General features: G+C 41.8%; 1 protein-coding gene across 4 annotated transcripts in view; it reads left to right on the top strand.

Annotated features, from left to right (window-relative positions):
* Positions 1-13,422: 13,422 nt before the first annotated feature.
* Positions 13,423-20,544, top strand: part of SNX25 (sorting nexin 25) — a gene marked incomplete at its 3' end in the record, with an annotated part of 120,461 nt that continues 113,339 nt past the window's right edge. For 3 of the 4 annotated variants that reach the window (XM_080710058.1, XM_080710059.1, XM_080710060.1), the window contains exon 1: positions 13,423-13,662. The remainder of the gene's footprint in view (positions 13,663-20,544) is intronic. The other variant, XM_080710061.1, reaches the window with a different exon arrangement.

The raw sequence follows: 20,544 nt of genomic DNA on the forward strand, positions 1-20,544 counted from the left end.
TTAATTCTTACATATTAAAATACAGATGTATTATTTTCCATAGAATAATGTTCTCTTTACATTTTAAAACAAAAGGAGGCTCTGGAGGTATAGCACTGTGGTAGCACCCTTGTCTAGCACATGCCAAGCTCTGGAATAGATGCCACCAATGTAAACAAACAAATCATACTGACAGGAGGGAACTTTACTTCCATTAAGGCTTTTGACCCACATAGAAATAAAAGTCTATTCCTTTGAGTAACTTATAAAAACTGAAACTTGCCTCTTTTAAAGCCAGGCATAATGGCATATGCCTGTAATCCCAGTACTTGGGAGGCTGAGACAGGAGGATCACAGGTTGGAGACAAGCCTCAGGAAATAGGGAGACTCTCGGCTATCTAGCAAGACCCTGTTTTCAAACAAACAAACAAACAAACAAAAAACACAAAAGGGCTGAGGATATAGTTCAGAGGTAGAATGCCAATGGGTTCAATCTTCACTACCACGAAAATAAATAAATGAGTGGCATCTGGCAATTGTTTTTTAGAGCCACATAAAAAGTCATAAACCCTTTGAATTAGTAACTTTGTTTCTGGAAATTTATCTTAGGGAGTTAATATTGCAAATAGGAAGTGGTATTAATTACAGTTTTATAATACTAAAAAACAGAGAAAAATTATGATTCAAATAATTATTTAGATCAGAGGTCAGCAAACTACTATCTAAGATCAACTCTGGCTTGCTATATGCTTTTGTAAATAGTTTAAATTGGATCACAGCCCATTTATGGCTTAGGTATTAACTTTGACATCTTTCACACTACAACTGCTGAGCTGTTGAGAGAGACCCTACCGACAAAGATACAAATTTTTACCAACTGAACCTTTACTGAGAAAGGCTGTAGACCTGATAAAGGTATCAGCATGAAAAATACAGAATATAAGAAAAATACAGAATATATCTATGCTGAATTAATACTAATACTGCAGTTTACACGTTTAAATAAAAACTACGGAGAAAAATTAAGAGTTTAGCTGTTAAAAAAATCCACCAATAATCCCATTGCTTATCATTATCATTATTATTATTATTGCAGTACTGGGGATGGAACCCTGGGGCATTCTACCTCCAAGCTACACCCCCAGCCCTATGTTTTACTTTCTTATTTTGAAACAGGGTCTGAGTTGCAAAGGGCGTCACTAAGTAGTAGCTGAAGAAGCTGTCTGCAAACCGTGATCCTCCTGTCTCAGCCTCCCAAATGCTGGGATTATAAGTGTGTGCCACCACGCCCAGACCCATTGCTTATTTTTATATCTTTACTAATGTCACTACAATAGTATTTATTCAGTAAGTGATGAGTGTTAATTTGCTCAGTGTTTAAAATAAAATTAACTGTACCCAGGCTTAAAACTTAGTTGTCACTTCCTGGCTGTGTGATCCTGGGCAGATGTACAGGACACTCATCACAGCATTGTCCCCTTTCTGAACTCAAGTTACAAGAACTGGATTGGGAATGGTAAGTCATAATTCTTTAGGTTTGTAATGATCCATGGTCAAAGACTTAATCCAAGCTCTATAACTGTGTGCCCATGAAGAATGTACATGATTTTGAGTTCAAAAAGAGAAATAAGTGAACTGATGCAGGTGAAATATGGGTAAAGCCTATAAAGATGCTGGATGGACCTCCTTTTAAGGAGACCTGTGTAAAGTTCCTTACGATGATGTATAAACATAGTAAATTTTGGGGCTAACAGTCCTCTTAATTGCTACCCTACCTTAACAGTTCCCCAACAGTCTTGAAAAAGATTTTTACCTTCCCCCTCACTCCCATGGCTAATTTAAGGTTTCATTTTTACTGGATTAAAAAAATACCCAGAGCCAGGCATGTTAGTGCATGCCAGTAATCCAGTACTTGGGAGGCTGAGACAGGCAGATTGAAAGTTCACAGCCTCAGAAACTTATTAAGGCTCTTGGTAACTTGGTGAGACTCTGTTTCAACATAAAAAATTAGACAGGGAGTATAGCTCTGAGGCAGAATGTCCCTAAGGTTCAATTCTTAGTAACACACATACACACACACACCAAAAAACTAGAGAACTATTGACAAAGTTCTCTAGTACACCACCCTTTATATTAAGAATGAAGAGACTAAGTCCTAGCAAAGACAAGTGACCTAATTTATTCATTTGAGATGGAAACACTTTATATTTGACTTTTAGATTAGTGATTCTACTGTAATAGCTTAAAGGACAGAGAAAGGTAAAGAGGAAAGACAGACTTTAGAACCTAAGGTTAAAAAGGTGGAGCTCACCCTGTAGCAAACTATGACTTGTAAACCAAAAAACTGGCATGTTTTTTTTTCTTTTTTTTATTTTTATTTATTTATTTTTTTTGGTGGTACTGGGGTTCCTGGAAATCCTTCTACCTCTGGGGCTACACTCCAAGACCTATTTTATATATTTTTTATATTTGGTGGTGCTGGAGGTGGAACCCAGAGGCTTTCTACTTCCGGGATATACTCCCAGACTTTTTTTTTTTTTTTAATTTGGAAAAAAGGTCTAAGTTGCCGAAAGCCTCACTAAGTAGCTGAGGCTGGCTTCGAACCTGCACGATACTCCTGTCTCAGCCTCCCAAGCGCGGGGATTACAAGCGTGCGCCACCACGCCCGGCTTATTTTTTATATTTGGAAACAGGGTCTCTTAAGCCAGAGAGGCTGGCTTCGAACCAGCATGATCCTCCTGTTTCCGCCACCCAAGTGCGGGGATTACAAGCGTGTGCCGCCACGCCCTGCAAAACTGGCATGTTTTAAATCATGCTATGATAGCAGTATACAGCCAAAGACAAACTGTATTATATTTGGTTAATCAACTTGATGTCTAAGGCATTTAATTCTAGGTCTATGGCAAAGTATCTAAGTAAGTTCCGTTTAATGGTTAACAACTAAGGGGGCTCCTAGAAAATAAAAGTAATGACTAAGGGAAAGGGAATGTTTACAAACTTTCATTTTAGGACTGTACCACGACAAAAGATGTTAAACTTGTTATGTGTAGTTCCAGAGATAGAACTTGCATCAGCAGATAGAACGCACAAGAAAGCTGTTCTAACAAAAGAACTGCACAAAAACAAAATGGGCTCCTTTCTAAGATTGAGCCCTAAATTACCAGATATGCTAGGGCAGTTTGGTTAAACATCCTGCTGGGGTGCTTCAAAAGGAATTCATACTTTAGGGGGAGAGTATCTTTTCTCACCCAGAACTAGGTCTAAATCCCAAAATCTGTCCACAAGCCAAAGGACTACAGATACTTCTTGGAAATTCTGTGTTTCATATCTAAGAGTTTCCATTTTTGTTAAGATCAGAATATGTTACACTTTAGCAATAGGATCACTTTGAGCTGAAGACAAGAATCAGCAGATGTAGAAAGACTTCCCAGAACTTCTCTTGTCTGATTAAAGGCAGAAATTTAACCATGAAAAGATGACACTGATTAACCTGCGCAATAAACCTTGCTAAGACAGCCCTTATCTTCCATTAATCCTATTCCCATAGTTTACAGCCCCAGAGGCCTAAAACCCCCTTCTCTTAGTCTTGTCAGGTTTTGTTAAAACATGGTATATAAACTGTCAGGCTTATTTGCTTCTTTGGGCATTCACTTCTTTTCCAGGAAGGTCCCGTATTATGAAAAAAATTAACATCAAATAAAATATGGTAACCTTTTTAGTTCATGTGTCTTGTCAATTTTATTTCCTGGGTCCCAGCTGCAGAACCTCAGAGAATAGAGGAAGAGTTTTTTTTTTACCCTCCTCTCTACACTAGATTGTTCAGAGATGGGGGTGTATGTAGTCCCACTTACTTCAAAGGCTGAAAGGTTGGATAACTTGAGCCCTGGAGTTCCAGACCCTATCCCTGAAACACAGCAAAACCCTGCCTCAAAAAAATTAAAAGTAATCATCTATTCTTTATTAGGTTGGGCATTCCTGATGTCTTGCTCATCTTTATATCCCCAGTGCATAAGAGTACCTGACAAATATTAGTCAATTAAAGAATGTTCATCCCATGAAGAAGTTTGGACGCTTACGATCCAACCCTTCTGGTTGTGCTGTTAGCCATGAAGGCAGAAAAATCATCTCATCAACCTGTATTTTTTTGACATTTTCCCCACCTTTTCCTGCACTCCTTTCAGATACATAGAAGTTATCACTCTAACAAATTACAAACTATATGCTCTAAGTGGTCTGTTTATGAGAGGTGCTTAGATGTATAACAAGGCTATAGTGAGGATTTAAACACTTGTGATTTAACTTAATTTACAGAAAATTTATCCATCGATCCCAGTTTTTTCGTTTTTTTTTTTGTAACACTGATTCAAACTGAGATCCAATCACACGAGCGAGCATATAAAAAAGTTGGCTTCATAATGTAATCTTTACAACACATCGGGAAAGGGTAAAATTATATAATAGTTGTTCAGACAACAACCCTCTGATAAGAGGCTCAATCAAGACTAGTTTTTGCCAAAGTTGCCGGGAGTCGCATGAACACTTACCATTTGTAAAGCTCATGAGAAGCCAGCAAATGAAATACTAGTGCTTTCACAATACACCAGGAACACACACACACACAAAGAATATGGCGTTTTAAAAACTGTCATTTTGTTCATGTAACATTACATTTCTGTAGATATATAAGAGGGCCTCGGGAACATACCCATCTGGGTACACAAAAACCTCGGCCCAAAGTAAACATTTGTTTTCCAGGAACCTGAAGCTCAGTCCACGAGTCCCCGCGACCCCGGGAGGTGGCAGAAGACAGATGGTCGCCCCTCCGGGCTCAGGATTCGGGTTCGAGGACGCGGCGGTGGGCAGCGGCGGTCGGGCGTGGGCCCGGGTCGAGACCACATCCCAATTCGGAGCCCACCCCGGTCCCACGCCCCTCGCTCGCGTCAGGAGGGCAGGGCGGCCGTTCCCCGCGCGGCGGGCAGGGATGCGGGCGGCCCGCGGGCTCGGACGCCTCTGTTGCGGTTACCCCGCCGCTCGGGAGGCTGGCGGGCGAGGGGTGGCGGAGAGAGGGCCCGGGGTCCCGGCCGGCCCGCCTTGCGACCTCCCGCGCAGGGTGGCCGGTACCCACCCCGAGTGCTGGCCGCTGCCTGGCTCCGGGAGGGGAAACGGACCCCGAACGGAGGGAGGGCGGCGGGCGCGCAGGCGGGCCGGGCCTCGGGGCGCTCGCGAGACGCTCACCTGGGAGGCGCGGCGCCTACTGCCCCACCGCGGCGCCGCCGGGCCTGGGCGACCCGCTCGCTAGCACGCACGTACGTACGCACGTACGCACGCTCGCACAGCCCCGAGCGCTGCGGAGGAGCTTCCGGAGGCGGGAGGGGGAGGGGGAAGTCCCGCGAGACTTGCGCGGCGGGGGCGGGACTCTGCGAGTGGGACAGGGAGATGCTCGAGGCCTCTGTGGTCTCGAGGCCGCCGCTGTGCTGCTGCCTCTTCCCACCTGTTAGCCGCAGAGCGGGTAGGTCTAGTCATCGTGGATAATAGGGGAAGCTGGTTTGCTTATCTTGTCATTTATTTTTTCTCGTCGTACTGGGGGTCGAATCCAGAGGCATGCACCTCCGAGCTGTACCCCCAGCCCCTCCGCCTTTTTAATTTTGTTTTGTTTTGTCTTGAAACAGTGCCTCGCCGGATTGCTGAGAGGCTCGCTAAATTGCTGAGGCTGGGCTCGAACCCTCCTTATAAACAGTGCAATTTGTATTTCTTGGTCCTAACTACCAACAAGTATATTCATTTATCTATCCTTTTGTTGGGTAAAGAAAGGAGATTACTTAATATCACTCGAAATGATGTTGGCACTATTTCCCAGGAATGGATTTCCACCTGGTAGATAAAAGTTTATTATACAAAGGACCTGAATAAATGTTTCTTCAGAGAAGACACACAGTTGGCATGAAATGATTTGCAGTGTCACCAGTCATTAAGAAAATGCACTAAAAATCACAATAAGGTACAACTTCACCCTAAGATGACTATTTTTCACGTATATGCAAAAATTAAATAACAAGGATGGGCAAGGATGTAGAGAGATTATAACCCTGTGCACTGCTTTGGGATTGTAAAATATTGTAGCTTCCATGGAAAGTAGTGTGCTATTTTTTTAAAAAATGACCTGGCAATTTCACTTCAGGATATGTACTCAGAAGAATTGAAAATAGTCTTAAACATATATTTGTATACCCACATTTATAGCAGCTTTATTCACAGTAAACAAAAGGTAGAAACAACCGTGTCCATCAATAGACAATGTATTGTATGTGTACTTTATGCAACAAAATTTTATTAGCCATGAAAAGGAATGAAACTCTGATATATGTTATAACATGGATGAAACTTAAAGACATGTCAAGTGAAATAAGGCTAGACACAAAAGAATGAGTATGATTCCTTTTGTGTATGAATATTTAGAATAGTAGAGTGGTGGTCCCCAGGAGCTGAAAGGAGAAGGGAATGGGGAGTTTTTGATGGATGCAGAGTTTCAAATTTCAGTATTTTACTTTTTTCAATAAAAAAAAGTTCTGGAGATGGATAGCGGAGATAATGTACAATGACATGAATGTCCTTAATACTACTGAACTGTGCATGTAAAGAGGGTTAAAATGTTTAATTTTATGTTGTGTACATTTTGCCACAATAAAAATACATTTTTTAAAAGTTTATATCTTAAACAATTTTGACTCTTATTTTAGGGCAATGAATTTGTAAATTTTTTCTTGTCCTTTAGTCATTCAGGCTGCTATAACAAAATCCCATAGACTCAGTGGCTTCTGAACAACAAACATTTGTTTTCATAGTTCTGGTGTCTGGGAAGTTCAAGATGAAGGTGCTTCAGATAAGATATCTGACAGGAGCCGGGCGTGGTGGCACAAGCTTGTAATCCCAGAATTCAAGAGGTTGAGACCAGAGGATAGTGGTTCGTGGACAGCCTCAGCTACTTAGTAAGGCCCTCTGCAACTTAGTGAGACCCTGTTTGAAAATAAAGAATAAAAAAAATAGGGCTGGGGTGTAGCTCAGAGGTTAAATGCCCCTGGGTTCTATCCCCAGACCCTCCCCCTTCAAAAAAAAAAGATTTCTGGTGAGGGTCTGTTTCCTGGTTCAGAGATGGCTCCTCTATATGTCTTCACATGTTACCAGGAGCAAGGCAGCTCCCTTGGACCTCTTCTAAGGTCACTAATCCTATTCATGCAGGCTCTGCCCTTATGACCATCACTGCCCAACAGCCCACCTCTTAATATCAACAAATAGGTGATTAGATTTCAGTGTGAATTTGGGGAAGACAAACATTCAGATCATAGCAACCAATAATACTATACTGCCTACTCTATATTTTTCTTGGCTCATGACAAATATATTATTAATAAAAAAGTTTATTAGCCTAATGCATTTTGGAGATATTAGATAGCAAGTAGTCACTTTTTTTATAATTTGTTGATCACTAATTGTATATAAAAATCTAGGTGAGTTTATAGTTTTTTCTTTTGATTTATGTTTCCTAACTTGAAAATATTAGAGTAAAATAAGCTAAACTATATAGTCAAAATCTTTACCAAATTCCTAATTAGCAAATAGTTGTCTCCTGTTTGACCCCATCCTTTCTCAAGTTCTTTGTTTCATTAAATTGATGGGAACAGATTATAAAGATTATCAATCTTAGAGACAAGAAATGTAAATTTTTTCTTGGTGGTGGTACTGGGGTTCCTGGAAACCCTTCTACCTCTTGCCTACACTCCCAGACTTTTTCTATATTTTTATTTGGAAACAGGGTCTCTTAAACCAGCACCGCTGGCTTTGAACCTGCGCAAGCCTCCTATCTCTGCCTCCCAAGTGTGGGGATTATAAGCGTGCGCTGAAGAAATGTAAATTTTAACATAAATAACTAGATGTACCAATTTGAGTGAGCAGTGAGCTTTCCCACCAGAAACGGACTAATGTATTCTGTCAAATGGTGGTAGGTTGCTAAAGTAATAGGACAGATGAATTGTCTTATATTTAAACCTACATGTAAGCTAGCTGTTCATTATTTATTCCTGATGATTCATGTGACAAAGTAACACAAAGCAACAGCTTAAAAGAACTTGCACATTGCATCCCTGAGAATGACATGTGAAGAAGCCCAAGTTAACCTGTTGTAGAATAAGAACACAAGTAGCAGAGATAAACCATCTTAATGGAGAGTCTATGTACCAGGCTGCCTCTGTGTATTAGCAGGCTGTAGTGATCACAGACAAGAACAGAATGGCCCTGCTGACCTCAGCCCATATTGTTGATCCACAGAATAATAAGATGGCTATGTGTATTCTACAACAGTATATAATTGACACACAATATTTATTGTAGTTTGAATCAGAAGTGTCTACCAAAGACCCACCTGTTAAAGGCCACCAGCCTGTGGTGCTATTAGGAGTTAGTGGAACCTTTTGGACCTAGTGATAAGAGGGTAGACCATTGGGGTGTGACCTTTAGAGGGGTTTTGGGATTCCTATGTCTTCCTCTCTTGCTTCCAGACCACCATGAGATGAGAGTCTTTGCTCCACCACATGCTTCTCACCATAAAGTTCTGCCTTGCCACAGGCCTTAAAACAATGGGCCAAGTGAACCTGGACTGAAATGGCAACAAATGTTCTACCCTTGCTAACTTTATCTTGACATTAGCTGATTTAGTTTCTTGTGTTGTTTCTTTTTAAATATTATATTTCTGCCTAAAAGTTTCCCATGTGAATAGTTTTACACATATATAGAGTATTTATATATATGCATATATATACATGTACATATATACCTACATACATGTGCATTTTAGAACATTTTGTTCAGAAATTTTTTTCTATAGGCAGTATGTTTTCTTCAAGCTTAATTAGTATTTTCTGTTATGGTATTGTGGTATTGGTGTTATGGTATTGTGGTATTGATGTATTTTTCTTTTTAAAGTTTGGCAGTAATTTTCTTCTCTATGTCTCTTATATGTTCCATAAAGCACATGTTTCAGAATTTAAAATAAAAAAAGGTAAACTGATTTGTTCTAGTCTTACAGTGAACTGGTACAAGAAACTAGAATGCTATCTGGGTCTTTTGACTCACAGCAATGTCTTTATTCACATAGGTTATCAAGGTCAGGAATTGTGTTTTTTTTCTCCAATTCTGTGACTACTCCAAGGTGAAGTGAGGAACTTAAGGAGAAACATACTAACAGTGTTGGGGAAGAATCAACACTTACTTAGCCAAAGTCAATTGTTGTTTACCTGCTTACACTTGCTTTTTTTTTTTTTTTTTTTTTTTTTGGTGGTACTGGGGTTCCTGGAAGCCCTTCTACCTCCGGGCTACACTCCCAGACCTATTTTTACATTTTTTTTTTATTTGGAAACAGGGTCTCCTAAGCCAGCGCACACGGCTGGCTTCGAACCTTCGCGATCCTCCTGTCTCTGCCTCCCAAGCGCGGGGATTACAAGCGTGCGCCACCACGCCCGGCTACACTTGCATTTAAAAATGGTCTTTTCTTTCACTTATTAACTTTATTCTTAGGAATTAAGACAGATGCCATTCCCATATTGAATAAGAGAATGGTGAAGATAGCCTTAAGGAGCTTTCAACTGTAGCCTAACAGGATGCACTGGTAAAAAACAGTATAAATAAGACACCATTACATATCCCTTATGACTGTTAGGACCCAACACTGACTACTGGAGAGGAACACGTGGATGCTAATTTACTTCCTTGGTACTCATGATTGAACCCAGGGGTATTCTACATCCAGGCTACATCTCCAGCCCTTTTTATTTTGAATCAGGGTTCTGCTAAGTTACTAAGGATGGGCTCCAACCTGTGATCCTCTTGTCTCAGCCTCCCAAGTACTGGGATTATAGGTATGCACTAGCATGCCCAGCTCTAGATGCTAATTTAAAACCTCTTTCAGGGCCTCATCTATCTCAGTACCTCCTGACTCCCGGCTTTTCTTATGCCTTCTTATCTTGCCTCACCTCAGTGTTCATCAAACCTTGCATCAGGTGGAAGCCCAAGAACTATTTGTTAAGTGTATGAAGTGTCAGTGTGACATAGCAGCAGTATAGCATGTTTCCAGGCAGATTTCTGACCATAGGTTTACATTTCTTTGGTTCTGCATTACTCTCTGGAACAATGTACTTCTATATTGGAACGATCATAGTTCTGAGTTATAGTCCTGGACTCTCCATAAATGTCAGGCCACTTCCCTCTTTACTGATTTAAATTATAATCATTTGGCTCTTGTTGGGGCTAGCTAAGGCATGGCTACTCTCACAAAGCAACAAAACAACACTTTTTAGTCATGCAATATCTTAGGTTTGTGGATTTAAATCCTGTTTTTCTGTGGAATGACTAAATCACAGGTTTTTTTTTTTTTTTCCCCAGTACTGGGGATGGAACCCAGGGGATTCTACCTCTGAGAGACACCCTAGCCCTAATTTTTTTCTTTATTTTTGAAATAGGGTCTCACTGAGTTGTGAAGGGCCTCCATGAACCGCAATCCTCCGTCTCCGCCTCTCGAATGCTGGGATTACAAGCATATGTTACCACGCCCGGCCCAGTTTTTAGAAAGTACTCTGGCAGAGTGGTTCAGTGTACTAACTCTGAAGCTAGCCCACAGAGTCATAACCATTTCCTAGCTGGTACTTTCTAGTTTTTTGATGTTCAGCAAGTTAGTTTACGTCCTGTGCCTTTGTTTCCCAGTGAGTAGATGGAGATAATAGGGTAGTAATGAAGATGAAGTGAAGTATGTCTAGGGCTTCAAACAGTGTCTAGCATGCAGCAAGTGTTCAGTAAGTCACTATTGTGATCTATGGGTTTAACTTGGAAACCCTACAATGCCTTTAGCATGTAGTCCCTGATTATGGCAAAAATATTAAAAAGATTCTTGGTAACAAGCTACCATGGTTTAAATGAAATAATTTGGATTTGATGGGTATATTTTGAGGATCCTCAATGGGATGAATGTTAATTATTGTAGATGCAAAAGGGCTTCAAAATCACTTATAATGTTTTCCTGTTATTTTTAAGGAGAGACTAGGGAGATAGTAGCTTCTTTAATGTCATCACCTCTGCATGGTAAAGTCACATTTGGCATATGACATCTTATTTTTTACTTGCAAGGTATAAGAAAGAATGAAGCTCCTCATGAATACCAGTATTCAAAACAAAAAGCTTGATAAAAATGAAAACTGAAGATACATTTGTTCATATATGCATATATATAATCCACTTATATACCACTTTGTTATAACTAAATGTTAGGGTTTATTTTTAGACCTCTTACTTCATTTCCCACTTGAAATCCATATGCCATTTCAGGGAAATCTATTCTGAAGGTATGAAATGAACAACGTAGGTCGACTGTATATGTCTGTGGACACCAGTGTCTTTTCTTTTGAGTAAAATAATGTCTAAGATAATACTTTGCTTTATTTATTTATTTATTTATTTATTCATTCATTCATTTATGTTGGTGGTACTGTGGTGGAACCCAGGGGGTTTTTTACCTCCGGTCTATAATCTCAGACCTATTTTTTATATTTATTTGGAAACAGGGTCTCACTAAGTTGCTGAGAGCCTCCCTATGTATCTGAGGCTAGCTTTGAACCTGTGCGAACTTCCTGTCTCAGCCTCCCAAGTGCGGGGATTACAAGCGTGCGCCACCACACCTGGTTTATACTTTGCTTTAAAAGAATAAATAACATAAACATTTCAGCTTGCTTTGTATGACTGTTGAATTTTTCCCTTTTTGAAATGACGCAGTAATAATGCTTCACAGATGGAATGATTTGTTACAGAAAAACATAGTCACATTATCTGAAAATACATCTTAATGCTTATTTTTCTTATGTGCTCCAGGTAAAGCAGAATATAAAGCCATTTATTGGAAAACAGTAGATGTTTTAAAAATACTTTTATTGGTGCATTGTAATTATACACCATAGATTCAAAATGATACATTCATTCCTACATATATAACCTGGTATATTTCCCTTTTCATCCCACTCTGCTTTCTGCTACAGTAGAAGTTTTAAAATACTGAAATCCTAAATAGGCATGGTGGCCCACTCTTGTAATCCCGGTATTTGGGAGGCTGAGACAGGAAGATCACAAAGGTTGGAAGCCAGCTCCATCTACTTAGAAATGCCCAACGCTTTCAGCAACTTAGTGAGACCCTGTTTCCAAGTAATTATATATATTACGGTGTTTGGGTCTCATCCCAGTACCACACACCAAAAAAAAAAAAGAAAGAGAGAGAGAAATCTTCATTAAAGTAGCAGAGTGTTTCTAAAAGGCCCTTGCATTTTAATGTTTCTCATATTTTTACCTTTATTTCTCATGCTTCTTTCATCCATAACACCTCTTCCATTCCTTCCTTTTTGCATTCCTGATTTGCCCTATCACCCCTCCCTTTTAAATAAAGATTCTTCAGAAGTCCTTTGTTGCTTTGTTGAGTCTTAGCAGTACTGTAATTGTCAGTATCTGTGTAACATACTGGCATCTATTCAGCAAGCGACGTGTGTAGACTACCGGCTGGGACTACGATGGAAGAGGCAAATATGTATTCTAAAAATTATTTGGACCTCTCTCGTTTGCGTGGGTAACATTTGTAGTGTAGTTGGCAAGAAAAAGTACAGAATTGGAGCCAGACTAATTATGGCAGCTGTGTACTCTCCCTCTGGCACCAGGGGGACTTCGTTGGCCTTTCCATAATTAGGAATCGCAGGCTCCATTTATTCCACATGTGTCAGATTCCTTACCTCAGGCGGCAGGGTGGGAAAGGGATGGCTGTTCGTGAGACACCGAGTGTAAGCGGTGGCTTGAAACAAGGCAGAAATTTGGGGAGCTGTAAGAAAAGCAGGGAGGTTAGTAGTAGGTGAAGCGCGGAGGGCAAGAATTAAGGCATCACCTGAGTTAGACTACGAATGCTTCCGACACCTGCAGCAAAATTTTCCATCAACAGACGGTACCCTGGGGGGAGTGCGGAGGAGGGGAGCGCGGGAAAGCGCAGGCGGGCCGCGATTGGTCGCGCCCCTCCCGGGCGCCGCCCCGCCCCGCCCGCCCCGCCGCTGTCAGTCGGCGGCCGCCCCCGCCCGCGCCGCTCCGGCTGGGTCCCCGCGCCTCCCGCACCTGGGCGCCCGCGGCGTCTGTTGGCCGCTCCCCCGAGGCCGCCGGCGCGGCATGAGCGCGGGCCGCCCGGGCCTGCGGCGCGGCGGGGCGGGGAGGCGCCGCGCGGAGGCCGCCGAGCAGGGCAGCGCCCCGGGGCCGCGCGGCGGGAGATGTGCCTGTCCCTAGCGGCGCGGCGGCAGCATGCACCCCGAGGCCACCCGCCGCAGCGGCGCCGGCCCCGGCCGGCCTGCCCCGGGCTCCGCGGGCCGGGGCGCGTGCTGGCGGGGGCCGGCGGCCGTGGCCGCGCTCGCCGCCCTGGCGCTGTCCTGCCTGGGGCCCGGCGGGCCGGCGGGCGCGGGGCCGGGGCCCGTCCTGCTCCGGCTCAGCCTCTACCTGAGCTGCGCCGCGGCCGCCTTCCTCCTCGGGACCCTGCTCGCCCTGGCCTGCCGGAGCCCGCGCGCCCCGCCGCCCGACTTCGCCGGCGCCTGGAGCCGCCTGGCCGCCGCCGCCCGCCGCCCGCTGCGGGTGAGTACCGGCTCCCGGCCGCCGCCGCCGGGGCCCGCCCGAGCCCGAGCCCGAGCCGCCCGCGGGGCCGGGCCGGGGCTCTGGAGTGGCCACCCCCCTCGGCCGCGACCCTGGTCCTGGTGCCGCCCTGCCAGCCCTCGATGTCGCGGTGCAGTTGGTGAGTGGTTCCCTAGGAGAACAGGGAACACAGCTTTCGCCGTGAGCAGGCAGCGCTCTCGGTATGGCTGGTCCTGTTTGGTCCTTCCAACCATTCTCGGTGGGAGGTAAGTTTTTACCACCATTTGCAGATGAGGAAACTCATCTAGATCACCCACCCAGTACCTCACACCCAACCCTGTGCACACTTCCTACCACTCTGTCCTGTCTTCCACCATGTTGAGAAGTAGTGATGCAGCCTACCCTGCTGGTTTGCGATTTTAAAAGGGGACACCAGAAACCACTCTAGTTTACAAAGAAAGACAAGCCAACCCCAGTGAGGTCTGGGCTGTGGTTAGTGGACATCGTAAAGAACTATTTGCTTGCTTTCACTAGGGATTGAACCCAGGGGTGCTCTACCCCTGATTGGCACCACAAGCCCTTTTTAATTTTGAGATATGGTCGCGCCAAATTGCCCAGGCTGGCCTCAGATTTGTAATTCGTCTGCCTCAGCCTCCTGAGTAGCGGAGATTACAGCCCTGCGCCACTGTCTTCAGTACTAAAGAGCTGCATTTTATATGAGGTTTTCTTTTCCTCAGTGCCAAACCCTCTACTCTCTTTACCTCCCATCTTCCTTCTTAGACCCTTTTAAATAGAACTGTATTGTAGCTTGAAGCTCGCTCCTTGACTGAACGATACCATTATTAAACTGAAATTGCCCAAGCACTTTGGGGTCGGAGAAATGGCAGTGGTCAGCTTCATAAGAATGTTTGTCAGAGTGACCATTGTCCCCAGAGTTGGTGTTTACTTATGACCTGCTTACTCATTTGTGAAAAAGTATCTCACTTTTCCAAAGTGACTCTTCCCAGAGTCTGTTGGTTCAGAAAGGTATGCTGGTATAGTGACTGAAGGCTTGTAGGGAAGGCAGAAGGCATCCTCCTTACTCAGGTTGATAAGCAGTTCAATGTATTAAGGGGTGGGAAACTCTTGTTTACTTAAGTACTCTAAAAATATTCTCAATGTTTCCCCTTCCCTCAGATGAACCCATGGGGCATTCTACCTCCAAGATACACTTCCAGCCTTATTTTATTTGAAAACAGGGTCTCACTAAGTTGCTAAAAGGCTTGCTAAATTGCTGAGGCTGGCTTTGAACCTGGGATCCTCCTGTCTCAGTCTCAAATACTGAGACTATAGGCATGTGCCACCATACCCGGCTCATGTTTATTTCTCTTAAAGACCTTCACATAGCTTTTCATTTTTTCCTTTCTAATTTAGCGAGCGTTGGTAAGCAGATATGTTCTTCCTTTTTCTTTCTACAGTCTTTACCCCAAGATTTTACCAGTTTGTTTATAAATCTGTAAAGATGACCTAGTTTTTGGATATTGTAAGACATAATTCATTCAATACTTATTGTATCTTGTATGAACCAAGTCCTGCCATATTCTGGAAGCTGGTGTTGAATGAAGAAAACATACTAAAAAAAAAATCCTATTCTCTGGAGACTGTATTGCTGTGGAAGATGAGACATAAATAAATGGGATGCTTTAGGATAATAATAAATGCCTATGAAACAAAAAGTGTTTTAAAAGATAAGTGACTAAAGATGACTCGTAGGTGGAGAGAAAGCTTAAATGGTAAGGTCAGAGTCAAAGTCATGGTAGTACGGGCCACTTAGAAAGGCATGGGGGTTGCAGGGTGTGCATCATCCCTCTGTTTCCTGCGAAATACATTTCCCCACATCTCCTAGTTCATTTGTGCCTCTCATTTGGTAAAGTTTGTATTATTATTCAGAAAGATGGTTTCACAGAGAAATTAGAAAGAATAATACTTTAAAGGAAACAAGAAATGAGGTACCATGTATAATCTCTTGGTATATTACCCCAACACTTCAGATAATAGAGGAAAGCGTAATCTTAGGGACGTGATTATTGGTCATTTGTTTATTCTTTTTTTTTTATTTTTGGTGGTGGTACTGGGGTTTCTGGAAGCCCTTCTACCTCCGGGTTACACTCCCAGACCTATTTTATACTTTTTTTTTTGAAACAGGGTCTCTTAAGCCAGCGAGGCTGGCTCCGAACCAGCACGATCCTCTTGTCTCCGCCTCCCAAGCGTGGGGATTACAAGCCTGCGCCACCACGCCTGGAGTGGTCATTCGTTTTGAACTTGAATTCCTACAACAGCTTTAGATAAAAAAAACAATTAGGAAATTAGTCCCAAAGTTATGCATTATTTAGAATTGAAATGGCATCCATTTGCATAAAATTCTATTCTTATGTGACTGGTGCTATTTACCCAAGTCTCCAGTTTCCTGTATTTGCAGTGACTTGTATCTTTTTAAATGTTCTATGAATGGAAGGATGGGAAGCATAAACATGTGGTGTAGTATAGCTATCTCTCAGTGATGTGGGGGAGAAGCTGGACCACACAGGTCACTTAACATATGTGGAGGGGGAGGCTGTTTAGCAATGAAGCAAATGGAGTTTCTAAGGATAACAGTGACTATTTTACTACAGAAATTTGGATTCAGCATGAAGAAAAAAAATCCTCTTTTATTCTTAAGCATTTTGAATTTTTCTAGTCTGAGCTCGATATGACAGATAATGGGAACCATCCTTCTGTCCACCCATTCCCCCCACCCACCTTTTTTTCTTCTTATGGAGGAAAAAAATGCATACTGATGAAAGTAGACAACTAGAGAAGCCTGAAATAAAAAGGGCAATAGTACTGTCATGTAGCTGGGCGTGGTGGTGCACGCTTGTAATCCCCGCACTTGGGAGGCTGAGACAGGAGGATCACACGGGTTCGAAGCCAGTCTCAGCTACTTAGGCTCTCAGCAACTTAGTGAGACCCTGTTTCCAAATAAAGTATAAAATAGGTCTGGGAGTATAGCCTGGAGGTAGAAAGCCTCTGGGTTCCACCCCAGTACCACAAAAAAAAAAAAAAAAAAAACCCAAAACCAAAAACAAAATAGTGCTTTCATGTCTGGAAGTGTTCGAATGCTTCAGAAAGCTTCATAGTATAGTTACTGATTGTAAGTGCTATGCTGTTAGGACCTATAATTGACATCTTCTGTTATACCTTGTATGTAGTAGGAGCTCACACTCCCTAAGTATTTGCTGATAATCATTAAGAAAATTATGTCTCTGTGTTCCCTAACCTAGTCCTTTTCCCCTCCTGTTAATCTAGTGCCCAGCATTTCCCATGAACATGTTTTTTTTTTTTTTAACTTCAGTGGGAATCACTATTGATTCCCACTGAAAAAAAAGTCCATCCCAGAGAGAAATTGCATCGTAAATGACCAGTGGTATTTTCAGGTGCTAGAGAAGCATCTTTCTCCTCCCTTTTCTTCCCTCCTTACCTCTCTCCCTTCTTTTTTTCTGGCAATGGAGATTGAACCTAGAGGTGTTCTCTCTCTCTCTCTCTCTCTCTCTCTCTCTCTCTCTCTTTCTCTCTCTCTTTCTCTCTCTCTTACACACACACACACACACACACACACACACACACAGACCTGTTTTATTTTCATTTTGAAGCAGGGTCTCACTAAGTTGCTGAGTGCCTTGCTAAGTTACTGAGGATGGTCTAGAACCTGTGATCTTATCTCAGCTTTCCAAGTACTAGGATTACAGGCATGCAACACCACTCCTGGCTTAAGAAGCCTTTTAAGGTCAGGAAAGTTGGCACTGAAGTCTTGACTGTTGATAACTGGTCCCTACTTTAGAAAAACTTAGACTTTGTTATAGGCCAGAAGACTGGAGCTATGATGCTCTACGGCTGGGCTGTTTCTGGTGTGACAGATGTTAGCTCAGCTTTGCTGAGTGGGCTGTCTTAATGTTGTGTTTGGTGTTCTGGAAGACCAGTTAACTTTCTTGGGTCTGAGCCTTAAATTCACTAGCCATAGTTACTTGACCCTAGCACCTGACCCAACCCAGGCAAGATAAATAGGACAAGAGCATATCAATAGTTTAGGGAAGCCAGGCATGGTGGCGCACGCTTGTAATCGGCATTCAGGAGGCTGAGACCAGAGGATTGCGGTTCCCGGACAGCCTCAGCTACTTAGTGAGGCCCTCTACAACTCAGTGAGACCCGGTTTCAAAATAAAGAATAAAAAATAGGGCAGGGGGTGTAGCTTGGAGATAGAATGCCCCTGGGTTTCACCCCCAGACCCCGCCCCCCAAAAAAAACTTTAGGGAAACAATATCATCAGACTAGAAGTTCAAAGTACATCTTAAAGTGGAAAAGAGGGAAATATTTCTTACATTTTGATGATAGGTAAAAGAGAATAACGTTTACAACTTTTTCTGTCACGTTATCTATGGGTTTTTTTTTTAATCTTTTTTGCAGTTTAGTAGTCCCTTTAAAATTTTTATTATAAATTGGCAACTAATAATTATGTTTTTAAGGTATAAGGTTATGTTATGATTTATGAATACAATGAAAAAAATTAAATCAAGTCAATTAACATAGCTAATATCTCAAATACTTAAACATTTACTCCAGGTACTTCTTGGTTTCCATCCTCTAATTTCAAATATAAATAGGCAATTAGTTAATGATGATTGGAGGGCTGATATAAGAAAGTCCACAAAAGTTGTAGGGTTATTAGCATATAAGGAGACTAATGGCCTTGGCCTTTTTAAGAAAACATTAATGAAAGACTTTGAAGTTCAGCCACATAGGAAAGTTCAAGAAGTTCAAATACAGTTAATAAAATTTACTAAAAAACTAGCTATGTATCTCACAGTCTGATCTTGTTAGCTCATATTTTCCCTAGTTAGTTGCTGAGTACCAGTACCAGGCACATAGTATATATTCTCTCAGTAGGTGGATTTTGATGTAAATAAATTTAAGAATTTGACATTTTTAGATCTGAAATTTCAGATTCCTAGAGAAGGGATAGAGCTTTGAGATGGGTGACATTAACAGCTTGAATAATTGTTCTTTATAAGTATATGTCATAGTTTTTGATATTGGGGAGGAATCAGAAATAAACAAGATTACTCCCTGGCCCTGCCTTCCCAGGCCCAGTAGATTAGATTAATAGAGAAGACTGGATGGGACGGCAGATGTTTCTAGAGACAGTAAAAACATTCACAGAGCAATCCACTGCTCTAGTTGGCTTTAGTTTGACTTCTAGAATTCCTAAATGGGTTCTTTTACAAATACAAACGTTCTTTGAGTACAACAAACTTGATTTAGTTATCAAGAGGAAAAGGAAAAGAAACAGGAATTAGGGAGACCATAGCCTCTTTGTGGCTTTCCCTTATTATGCTAATATGATAAAATAATCCTTAATAATTGAATAATGTCTGATGGCACAATATATTTGCTGTCTTCAGAATATTTTCTTTTATCATTTAACTAGGGGATTTAAGTATGGTGGACAGTGAGAAAAAAATTTTAAGAAGATGGCATCTAGAAAATCCCTTAAATTGGTTGGGTGTGGGTCCACACCTATAACCTCAGCATTTGGGAGGCTGAGACAGGAGGGTCATGGTTCGCAGCCAGGAGCTACTTAGTGATGAGGCTCTTAGTGAGATCCTGTTTCAAAATAAAGATAAAAAATAGGGCTGAGGGTGTAGCTAGGAGGTAGAATGTCCCTGTGTTCCGTTCCCAGTACCACAAAAAAGAAAGAAAGAAAATCCCATAAATCTTAGGATTCTACCTAATTCTTGTGGTGTAAGGGTTCTTGTACTATAAATTTATCCTATTCTTAGTATTGTAAGAATTGTGTGTGTGTGGGGGCGGTACTGGAGATTTAACTGAAGGGAGTTCTACCACTGAGCTATACTCTCTGCCCTATTTTGTTTGTTTTGAAGCAGAGGCTAAGTTACAGAGGGAGGGTCTCACTAAATTGCTAAGGTTGGCCACCAACTTGTGATACTCTTGTCCCAATTTTTCAGGTACCGGCATTAAAGGCATGCACCACCATACCTGGCCCTATTAATAATATTTTAATTTTTCATGGGGTATACAAATTACATGATTAATAAAATTAAAGTATATAGAAAGGAAAAGTGAAAAAGTTTTCCCTTACCTATATGCAGTTACTAATAATAGTTGCTATTTATTCTTTTGGATATATTTTATGCTTGTACAAGCAAATATAAATGTGTATTCAAAAGTTTTTGATACCTATAATCTCTTGATTTATAAACAGTGATTACACATAAAGGGAAATTGTCTTCTCTGTGTTCTGGAAAGAGCTCTCTTTCTTAAAGCTGGGGAATTTAAGACAACTTCCATAAGACAAAGTCATATGTAAATAGTGATAACTTCAAAATAGGGAAGATATAATACATGGAACATAAAAAATGCCAATCAAAAGCAGCAGATACATCAGAGGAGATGAGGAAAAATGTGTATTTGAATTTGGCAAAAATGTCTAAGGGAAACAATATACATTTTCATATTAAAAAATAAAAATCTGAAAACCCTCTGAGATTTGAGCTGCTGGTGAGGTTATGAGATGAGTCCCAGGAGCTAGGATTTAAAAGGTAGTTTTGGCCGGGTTGTAGAGATTCTCAAATGAGAGAGTAACATTGGATTTTAGTCTGTAGACATGGCAGTTACTGATATTTTCTCAGTATGGGTAGTGGTAGCATCAGAGCTGGGCTTCAGAAATGGAAATGTGATTGGACTGGTCTTAAAAGGAGAAATATTATGTAGCTGCAGTGATAAAAAGTGAGAGTTAATGAAGCTGAGTAAATGGAGACAAGAGGCAATAAATTAGAGTTAGATTTTCTTTGA

Source organism: Muscardinus avellanarius, assembly GCF_963383645.1.
Source record: "Muscardinus avellanarius genome assembly, chromosome: 14".
In the NCBI taxonomy this organism is placed as follows: Eukaryota; Metazoa; Chordata; class Mammalia; order Rodentia; family Gliridae; genus Muscardinus; species Muscardinus avellanarius.